Genomic DNA, 10846 nt, shown 5'->3' on the forward strand with positions numbered 1-10846 from the left:
AGGTCAGCCAGTAGGTCGGAACCTTTACGTGACTTGACCATGATGTCATCCATGTATGCTTCCACATTCCGACTGATTTGAGTGGTCAAACACTTCTGAATCATGCGCATGAATGTGGCGCCAGCATTCTTGAGACCAAAGGGCATGGTAACATAGTAGAAGCACCCGAACAGGGTGATAAAAATTGTTTTTATTTCATCAGGACCATACAGTTGGATCTGATGGTACCCGAAATAAGCGTCCAGAAAGGACAAATGCTCGCATCCCGCGGCCGAGTCAAAAATTCGATCGATGCGGGGTAGAGGGAATGATCTTTCGGGCAGACCTGATTGATATGCGTGAAGTTGATGCACATGTGAAGTGAATCGTCCTTTTTGGGGACCATGACGACATTGGCGAGCCACTCGGAGTGGTATATCTCGCGGATGAACTCAGGTACCAGAAGCCGAGCCACCTCCTCACCAATTGTTTTCCTCTTCTCCACGGCAGACCGACGGAGATGCTCTTTGACAGGTTTTGCTTTCGGGTCGACTCGCAAATGGTGCTCAGCCAGTCCCCTGGGTACACCTGGCATGTCAGAAGGCTTCCATGCAAAGATGTCCCAGTTCACACGGAGGAACTGGATGAGCGCTTCTTCCTATTTGCTGTCGAGTGTTGTTGAGATATGAGTTGGAGCAGCATTAGGATCAGTCGGGTGAACGTGAACTTGCTTCGTTTCACCGGACGACTGAAAAGATCCTAAAGCGGGCTTCTTGGCACGCAACAAATCACTCGGATCTGCATTCTTCTGGTACTCTTGCATTTCCAATGCTTCCATCTGTTCATCGGCAATCTTTGAGTCCTTCTGGAAACATTCCTCCGCTCTCTGCCGATTACCAGTGATTGTAATCACACCTTTGGGCCCAGGCATATTCAGCTTGCGGTAAACGTAACATGGTCGAGCCATAAAGCGAGCATATGCGGGCCTGCCCAAAATAGCATGATAAGCACTGTGAAAATCCACAACTTCAAATGTCAACTTTTCCTTGCGATAGTTCTTCAAATCGCCTAAAACCACGTCAAGAGTGATTTGGCCAAGTGAATCAGCTTTTTTCCCAGGAATGACACCGTGGAAGCGCATATTGCTTTCACTGAGCTTGGACATCGGGATGCCCATCTCTCGGAGAGTCTCAGCATACAGAATGTTCAAGCCACTTGAGGGAGTCCTGGACTAAGGGGTCCTCGGGCGTCCGACCTGTTATCCATGGGCCGGACTGATGGCCTGTTAAGACATGAAGGCCGAAGACCGTACCCATGTCCGGATTGGATTCAACTTGGCGTGGAGGGCAAGCTTGGCGACCGATTATGAAGATTGCTTCTTATGTAACCGACTCTATGTAAACCCTAGATCCCCCCGGTGTCTATATAAATCGGAGGGGTTAGTCCGGAAAGGATATACTCATTACCATAGTCATACAGGCTAGGCTTCTAGGATTCAGCCATTACGATCTCGTGGTAGATCAACTCTTGTAACACTCATATTCATCAAGATCAATCAAGTAGGACGTAGGGTATTACCTCCATAGAGAGGGCCCGAACCTGGGTAAACATCGTGTCCCCCGTCTCCTGTTACCATCGATCCTAGACGCACAGTTCGGGACCCCCTACCCGAGATCCGCCGGTTTTGACACCGACATTGGTGCTTTCATTGAGAGTTCCACTGTGCCATCGATGAAAGGTTCGATGGCCCCTTTCGATCGTCTATAGCGATGCTGTCCAAGGAGAAACCTTCCTCCCCGGACAGATTTTTGTTTTCGGCGGCTTCGTACTGCGGGCCAACTCACTTGGCCATCTGGAGCAGATCGATAGCTACGCCCCTGGCCACCAGGTCAGATTTGGAAGCTTGAACTACGTCACGGATATCCGTGGAGACTTGATCTTCAATGGATTTGAGACCGCAGTGATCGCTCTCCCTCGCCCCGATGAACATGACTCAAATCTGTCATTGGACCAGATTCAGGAGATGGCTCTTGTTGCTGCAATGGCCTTAGAACCAGAGTAGATGGTGCCATTCGAGGCCACAGAGTCCGTGGCGTTGGAGCCGCACGCAGACCCGACACCGTGCAATATTTGCGCCAACGGAACTCCGGACTCGTCTCCAGCTATAAGTTCCGGACCATGTACGCTTGCGGACACCGAGCTAGATCGGTTATCAATCTTCGAATTCAGCGCCGCAGACGTTTTTCTGCACTCACCTTTGGATGATGTGCTAAACTCTTCAAAGAACCTGTCATTCACGGGAGACTCACAGCCGAACTATGTCCGGCTCGAACTAGGGGCTGACGATGGAGAATTTTGCTTCCCACCCGTCACCCACTTCATAGCCACTATCGATGACTTAACCGACATGCCCGCTCCTGGCTCCGCAGACATTGCGGTATAGACGACGATGCTGATAAGGAGCAAGACCAAGACCCGTCAGTCATCAGGCGCGAGACGGCCACCCCTTCACATGACGTGTATATGATCGATACACTTAAAAAGCCTCATGGCAAAGACAAGGGAGATCCAGTTAAAACTCCCGAGTCATAGTCTAAGTTTTGGCGCCCCAAACGCCGCCCCATTCACGCCGCAGCAACAATGGCACTGGAGAAAATAGTACTCCGGACGACGCCGAAAGCAATGAAGACCCTGTGGGAGCAACATCCGAGCAGGAGGAACACGAAAACAGGCAAACCAGCCCCGACGAACGGCCCCGCCCAGCGATGGTTCAGAGGACGACAACTACCTTCCGCTTTCCGAAGATGAAGTAAGCCTCAGCGACAAAGAATTCATCGTACCCGAAGAGCCCCTCGAATAGGAGCGCTTCAAGCGCAGGCTGATAGCTACGGCAAGGAGCCTGAAAAAGAAGCAGCAACAACTTCAAGCTGACCAAGACCTACTCAATGACAGATGGACCGAAGTCCTGGTCGCTGAAGAATATGGCCTTAGTAGCCTAGCCAAAGGCTACCCAAAGCACAGATTGCTATACCAGTCCGATGAAGGGGCGTTGGAGCCCATACCATCGTCATACAATGCGGCAGCTCACCGGCAACTTGATACGTCTCCAACGTATCTATAATTTTTTATTGTTCCATGCTATATTATATTATGTTTTGGACATTATTGGGCTTTATTATACACTTTTATATTATTTTTGGGACTAACCTATTAACCGGAGGCCCAGCCCAGAATTGTTGTTTTTGCCTATTTCAGAGTTTCGTAGAAAAAGAATATCAAACGGAGTCCAAACGGAATGAAACCTTCGGGAACGTGATTTTCGGAACGAACGTGATCCAGAGGACTTGGACCCTACGTCAAGAAAGCAACCAGGAAGGCACGAGGTAGGGGGCGCGCCTACCCCCACCCCCCAGGCACGCCCTCCACCCTCGTGGGGCCCACGTTGCTCCACCGACGTACTTCTTCCTCCTATATATACCTACGTACCCCCAAACTACCAGATACGGAGCCAAAACCCTAATTCCACCGCCGCAACCTTCTGTACCCGTGAGTTCCCATCTTGGGGCCTTTTTAGGAGCTCCGCCGGAGGGGGCATCGATCACGGAGGGCTTCTACATCAACACCATAGCCTCTCCGATGATGTGTGAGTAGTTTACTTCAGACCTTCGGGTCCATAGTTATTAGCTAGATGGCTTCTTCTCTCTTTTTGGATCTCAATACAACGTTCTCCCCCTCTCTTGTGGAGATCTACTCGATGTAATCTTCTTTTGCAGTGTGTTTGTTGAGACCGATGAATTGTGGGTTTATGATCAAGTTTATCTATGAACAATATTTGAATCTTCTCTGAATTCTTTTATGTATGATTGGTTATCTTTGCAAGTCTCTTCGAATTATCAGTTTGGTTTAGCCTACTAGATTGATCTTTCTTGCAATGGGAGAAGTGCTTAGCTTTGGGTTCAATCTTACAGTGTCCTTTCCCAGTGACAGTAGGGGCAGCAAGGCACGTATTGTATTGTTGCCATCGAGGATAACAAGATGGGGTTTATATCATATTGCATGAGTTTATCCCTCTACATCATGTCATCTTGCTTAAAGCGTTACTCTGTTCTTTTGAACTTAATACTCTAGATGCATGCTGGATAGCGGTCGATGTGTGGAGTAATAGTAGTAGATGCAGGCAGGAGTCGGTCTACTTGTCTCGGACGTGATGCCTATATACATGATCATACCTAGATATTCTCATAACTATGCTCAATTCTGTCAATTGCTCAACAGTAATTTGTTTACCCACCGTAATACTTATGCTCTCGAGAGAACCCACTAGTGAAACCTATGGCCCCCGGGTCTATTTTCCATCATATTAATCTTCCATCAACAAGCTATTTCTTTGCATCGTTTTTATTTTGCTTTATTTACTTTGCATCTTTATCATAAAAATACCAAAAATATTATCTTATCATATCTATCAGATCTCACATTCGTAAGTGACCGTGAAGGGATTGACAACCCCTTTATTGCGTTGGTTGCGAGGATTTTATTTGTTTGTGTAGGTGCGAGGGACTCACGCGTGGCCTCCTACTGGATTGATACCTTGGTTCTCAAAAACTGAGGGAAATACTTACGCTACTTTGCTGCATCACCATTTCCTCTTCAAGGGAAAACCAACGCAGTGCTCAAGAGGTAGCAAGAAGGATTTCTGGCGTCGTTGCCGGGGAGTCTACGCAAAAGTCAACATACCAAGTACCCATCACAAACCCGTATCTCCCGCATTACATTATTTGCCATTTGCCTCTCGTTTTCCTCTCCCCCACTTCACCCTTGCCGTTTTATTTGCCCTCTCTCTCGGTCCTCCTTCTCTTTCCCTATTTGCCTCTTTTTGCCCGTTTCTTGTTTGCTCGTGTGTTGGATCGCTTGCTTGTCGTTATGGCTAGTCCCCTATCTTCTCCGTTATCTCCCGAAAATGAAGTTCTTAATTTAAAGCAAAGGGAAGTAGAAAATCTAAAAGACGCTTGGTATAGAATTTGCAATGCTCAAAATAGATCTACCAGGAAGCAATCTACTTCCGTTCTTCTCCGCAATTTTTATGTAGGCGCTACTCCTTGGCACAGATATGTCCTTGATACCGTTACCGGAGGGAATTTCTTGGGTAGCCATACTTTTGATTCTTATAATGCTATGATAGATTTGTTTGGCTCACCCCCTCTTTTAGTTAATGGAACTATATTAACTTTGGAGCATGTAATTTAAAGACTTGAAATGATTGAAAATAAAGTTGCTACCATTGAGTTAATTGAAAATTTGGATAAAAATATCCACAAACAAATTACCCAATATGGATCTAAAGTAGGAGTCACTTTAAAAAATATTAAGGAGAGGGAACCCATAGTTAATGAAAGAATAAATCATGATTCCACTAGAATCGATAAACTTGAGGGTATCATTACCAACTTGGGAACCACCTTTTATTCCGTAAAGAATACTCCAAGTCCTCCAACTAAAATTACCAAGCTTATGTATGTACCTAAAAATAAGGGTGAATCATCTAGCAAGGAAATTGCGGATCTCAAATCTATAAGCATTCATCCCAATCGTTTTGCTATCATTAAGGAACCATTTGCTACAAATGATTTTTTCGATTTTGTGCCTAGAAGTTTGATAATTAATAATAAGGAAGAAACTCCTAAGGGTGATATATGTCTCATTAAAGAATTGCCAACTAAAGATGGCAATACCTAGATCTATCTTCGCTTTTATGCCTAGCTAGGGGCGTTAAACGATAATGCTTGTTGGGAGGAAACCCAATTTTATTTTTATTCCTTGATTTTTGCTCCTGTTTAGTAACAAATAATTTATCTATGCTATGTTTTGGTTGTGTTTTTTGTGTTTAATTAGTGTTTGTGCCAAGTAGAACCGTTGGGAAGACTTGGGGAAAGTCTTTTTGATCTTGCTGTAAAAAACAGAAACTTTAGCGCTCACGAGAATTGCTGCCATTTTTATTTGGAAAGTGATATTTAGTTAATTATTTTTGAAGATGATTAATAGATAAATTACTCACGTCCAGAAATTTATTTTAGAATTTTTGGGGTTCCAGAAGTTTGCGTTAGCTACAGATTAATACAGACTGTTCTGTTTTCTACAGATTCTGTTTTTCGTGTGTTGTTTGCTTATTTTGATGAATCTATGGCTAGTAAAATAGTTTATAAACCATATATAAGTTGGAATACAGTAGGTTTAACACAAATATAAATAAATAATGAGTTCATTACAGTACCTTGAAGTGGTGTTTTGTTTTCGTTCGCTAACGGAGCTCACGAGATTTTCTACTTTGAGTTTTGTGTTGTGAAGTTTTCAAGTTTTGGGTAAAAGATTTGATGGATTATGGAACAAGGAGTGGAAAGATCCTAAGCTTGGGGATGCCCATGGCACCCCAAGATAATCGAAGGACACCTAAAAGCCAAAGCTTGGGGATGCCCCGGAAGGCATCCCCTCTTTTGTCTACTTCCATCGGTAACTTTACTTGGAGCTATATTTTTATTCACCACATGATATGTGTTTTGGTTGGAGCGTCTTGTATTATTTGAGTCTTTATTTGTTAGTTTGCCACAATCATCTTTGCTGTACACACCTTTTGAGAGAAATACTCATGATTTGAAAATTATTAGAATACTCTATGTGCTTCACTTATATCTTTTGAGTTATATAGTTTTTGATCTAGTGCTTCACTTATATATTTTAGAGCACGGTGGTGGATTTGTTTTATAGAAACTATTATTCTCTCATGCTTCACTTATATTATTTTGAGAGTCTTAAACAGCATGGTAATTTAATTAAACTAGGAAATTAATCCTAATATGCTAGGCATTCAAGATTAGTAAAAAAAATCTTGTGAATGTGCTGAATACTAAGAGAAGTTTGGTACTTGATAATTGTTTTGAGATATGGAGATGGTGATATTAGAGTCATGCTAGTTGAGTAGTTGTGAATTTGAGAAATACTTGTGTTGAAGTTTGTGATTCCCGTAGCATGCACGTATGGTGAACCGTTATGTGAAGAAGTCAGAGCATGATTTATTTATTGATTGTCTTCCTTATGAGTGGCGGTCGGGGACGAGCGATGGTATTTTCCTACCAATCTATCCCCCTAGGAGCTTGCGCGTAATACTTTGTTTCAATAACTAATAGTTTTTTTCAATAAGTATGTGAGTTCTTTATGACTAATGTTGAGTCCATGGATTATACGCACTCTCACCCTTCCACCATTGCTAGCCTCTCTAATACCGCGCACCTTTCGCCGGTATCATACACCCACCATATACCTTCCTCAAAACAGCCACCATACCTACCTATCATGGCATTTCCATAGCCATTCTGAGATATATTGCCATGCAACTTTCCACCGTTCCGTTTACTATGACACGCTCCATCATTGTCATATTGCTTTGCATGATCATGTAGTTGACATTGTATTTGTGGCAAAGCCACCGTTCATAATTCTTCATACATGTCACTCATGCATCATTGCACATCCCGGCACACCGCCGGAGGCATTCACATAGAGTCATATTTTGTTCTAAGTATTGAGTTGTAATTGTTGAGTTGTAAGTAAATAGAACTGTGATGATCATCATTCATAGAGTATTGTCCCAAAAAAAGGAGAATACTACTATCCTTTTACCACACCTGTGCTTCAAAGTAGCACCATGATCTTCATGATAGAGAGTCTCCTATGATATCACTTTCATATACTAGTGGGAATTTTTCATTGTAGAACTTGGCTTGTATATTCCAATGATGGGCTTCCTCAAAATGCCCTAGGTCTTCATGAGCAAGCGAGTTGGATGCACACCCACTTAGTTCCTTTTGTTGAGCTTTCATATACTTATAGCTCTAGTGCATCTGTTGCATGGCAATCCCTACTCACTCACATTGATATCTATTAATGGGCATCTCCATAGCCCGTTGATACGCCTAGTTGATGCGAGACTATCTTCTCCCTTTTTGTCTTCTCCACAGCCACCATTCTATTCCACATATAGTGCTATGTCCATGGCTCACGCTCATGTATTGCGTGAAGATTGAAAAAGTTTGAGAACACCAAAAGTATGAAACAATTGCTTGGCTTGTCATCGGGGTTGTGCACGATTTAAATACTTTGTGTGGTGAAGATGGAGCATAGCCAGACTATATGATTTTGTAGGGATAACTTTCTTTGGCCATGTTATTTTGAGAAGACATAATTGCTTAGTTAGTATGCTTGAAGTATTATTATTTTTATGTCAGTATTAAACTTTTGTCTTGAATCTTTCGGATCTGAATATTCATACCACAATTAAGAAAATTACATTGAAATTATGCCAAGTAGCATTCCACATCAAAAAATCTATTTTTATCATTTACCTACTCGAGGACGAGCAGGAATTAAGCTTGGGGATGCTTGATATGTCTCCAACGTATCTATAATTTTTGATTGTTCCATGCTATATTATATTCTGTTTTGGACATTATTGGGCTTTATTATACACTTTTATATTATTTTTGGGACTAACCTATTAACCGGAGGCCCAGCCCAGAATTGCTGTTTTTGGCCTATTTCAGAGTTTCGCAGAAAAAGAATATCAAACAGAGTCCAAACGGAATGAAACCTTCGGGAACGTGATTTTCGGAACGAACATGATCCAGGGGACTTGGACCCTACGTCAAGAAAAAGCAACCAGGAAGGCACGAGGTAGGGGGCACGCCTAGCCCCCCAAGCGTGCCCTCCACCCTCGTGGGGCCCATGTTGCTCCACCGACGTACTTCTTCCTCTTATATATACCTATGTACCCCCAAACTACCAGATACGGAGCCAAAACCCTAATTCCACCGCCGCAACCTTCTATACCCGTGAGATCCCATCTTGGGGCCTTTTCCAGAGCTCCGCCGGAGGGGGCATCGATCATGGAGGGCTTCTACATCAACACCATAGCCTCTCCGATGATGTGTGAGTAGTTTACTTCAGACCTTCGGGTCCATAGTTATTAGCTAGATGGCTTCTTCTCTCCTTTTGGATCTCAATACAATGTTCTCCCCTCTCTTGTGGAGATCTACTCGATGTAATCTTCTTTTGCGGTGTGTTTGTTGAGACCGATGAATTGTGGGTTTATGATCAAGTTTATCTATGAACAATATTTGAATCTTCTCTGAATTCTTTTATGTATGATTGGTTATCTTTGCAAGTCTCTTCGAATTATCAGTTTGGTTTGGCCTATTAGATTGATCTTTCTTGCAATGGGAGAAGTGCTTAGCTTTGGGCTCAATCTTGCGGTGTCCTTTCCCAGTGACAGTAGGGGCAGCAAGGCACGTATTGTATTGTTGCCATCGAGGATAACAAGATGGGGTTTATATCATATTGCATGAGTTTATCCCTCTACATCATGTCGTCTTGCTTAAAGCGTCACTCTGTTCTTTTGAACTTAATACTCTAGATGCATGCTGGATAGCGGTTGATGTGTGGAGTAATAGTAGTAGATGCAGGCAGGAGTCGGTCTACTTGTCTCGGACGTGATGCCTATATACATTATCGTACCTAGATATTCTCATAACTATGCTCAATTCTGTCAATTGCTCAACAATAATTTGTTTACCCACCGTAATACTTATGCTCTCGAGAGAAGCCACTAGTGAACCTATGGCCCCCGGATCTATTTTCCATCATATTAATCTTCCGTCAACAAGCTATTTCTTTTACCGTTTTTATTTTGCTTTATTTACTTTGCATCTTTATCATAAAAATACCAAGAATATTATCTTATCATATCTATCATATCTCACTTTCGTAAGTGAACGTGAAGGGATTGACAACCCCTTTATTGTGTTGGTTGCGAGGATTTTATTTGTTTGTGTAGGTACGAGGTACTCGCGCGTGGCCTCCTACTGGATTGATACCTTGGTTCTCAAAAACTGAGGGAAATACTTACGCTACTTTGCTGCATCACCCTTTCCTCTTCAAGGGAAAACCAATGCAGTGCTCAAGAGGTAGCACAACTCTGTCCGGATAAAGAGGCAACTCAAGCCGAACACCAGACAGCCCCACCTCACCGTAAAGGCAGGAACAACGCAGGGCACGATCACCCAAACAACCTGCAAAGAGACTTGGACAATAGAGCAGGACACGCAAGACCGATCTACGGATCGCGAAAGAATGCTTCGACACGCGATGAAGGCTACCTATTCGGACGTGTCAAACCTCGCCACGCCCGAGCCAAAAACCGCAAAGGGACTCCTTCAGAGTTATGTTGCAGTGTGGCCCAGCATAGAGGCGCCACACACCTGCTTTGCTTCACTGATGAAGTAATGGATCATGAATTCCCTAAAGGATTCAAACCCGTCAATATTGAATCATACGACGGGCAACCGATACCGCGGTGTGGATAGAAGATTTCATCCTCCACATCCATATGGCCCGTGGGGACGACCTCCATGCCATTAAATACCTCCCACTAAAACTAAAAGGGCCAGCTCAGTACTGGTTAAACAGCTTGCCTGAAAATTCCATAGGCAGCTCGGAAGACTTGGAAGAGGCCTTCCTCGATAACTTTCGAGGAACATATGTCCGGCCACCGGATGCCGATGACCTAAGTCAAATTGTCCAACAGCCCAGAGAATCAGCTAGGGAGCTCTGGACTCGGTTCTTAGTCAAAAAGAACCAAATCATCGACTGTCCGGACGCGGAAGCCCTTGCGGCTTTCAGACACGGCGTCCGGGACGAATGGCTTGCACGCCACCTCGGCCAAGAAGGACCTAAATCCATGACAACCCTCACTGCTCTGATGACCCGCTTTTGCACGGGAGAAGACATCTGGCTCGCTCGTAGAAGCAATAGAGCCAAC

Source organism: Triticum aestivum, chromosome 3A (genome assembly GCF_018294505.1).
Source record: "Triticum aestivum cultivar Chinese Spring chromosome 3A, IWGSC CS RefSeq v2.1, whole genome shotgun sequence".
NCBI lineage: Eukaryota > Viridiplantae > Streptophyta > Magnoliopsida > Poales > Poaceae > Triticum > Triticum aestivum.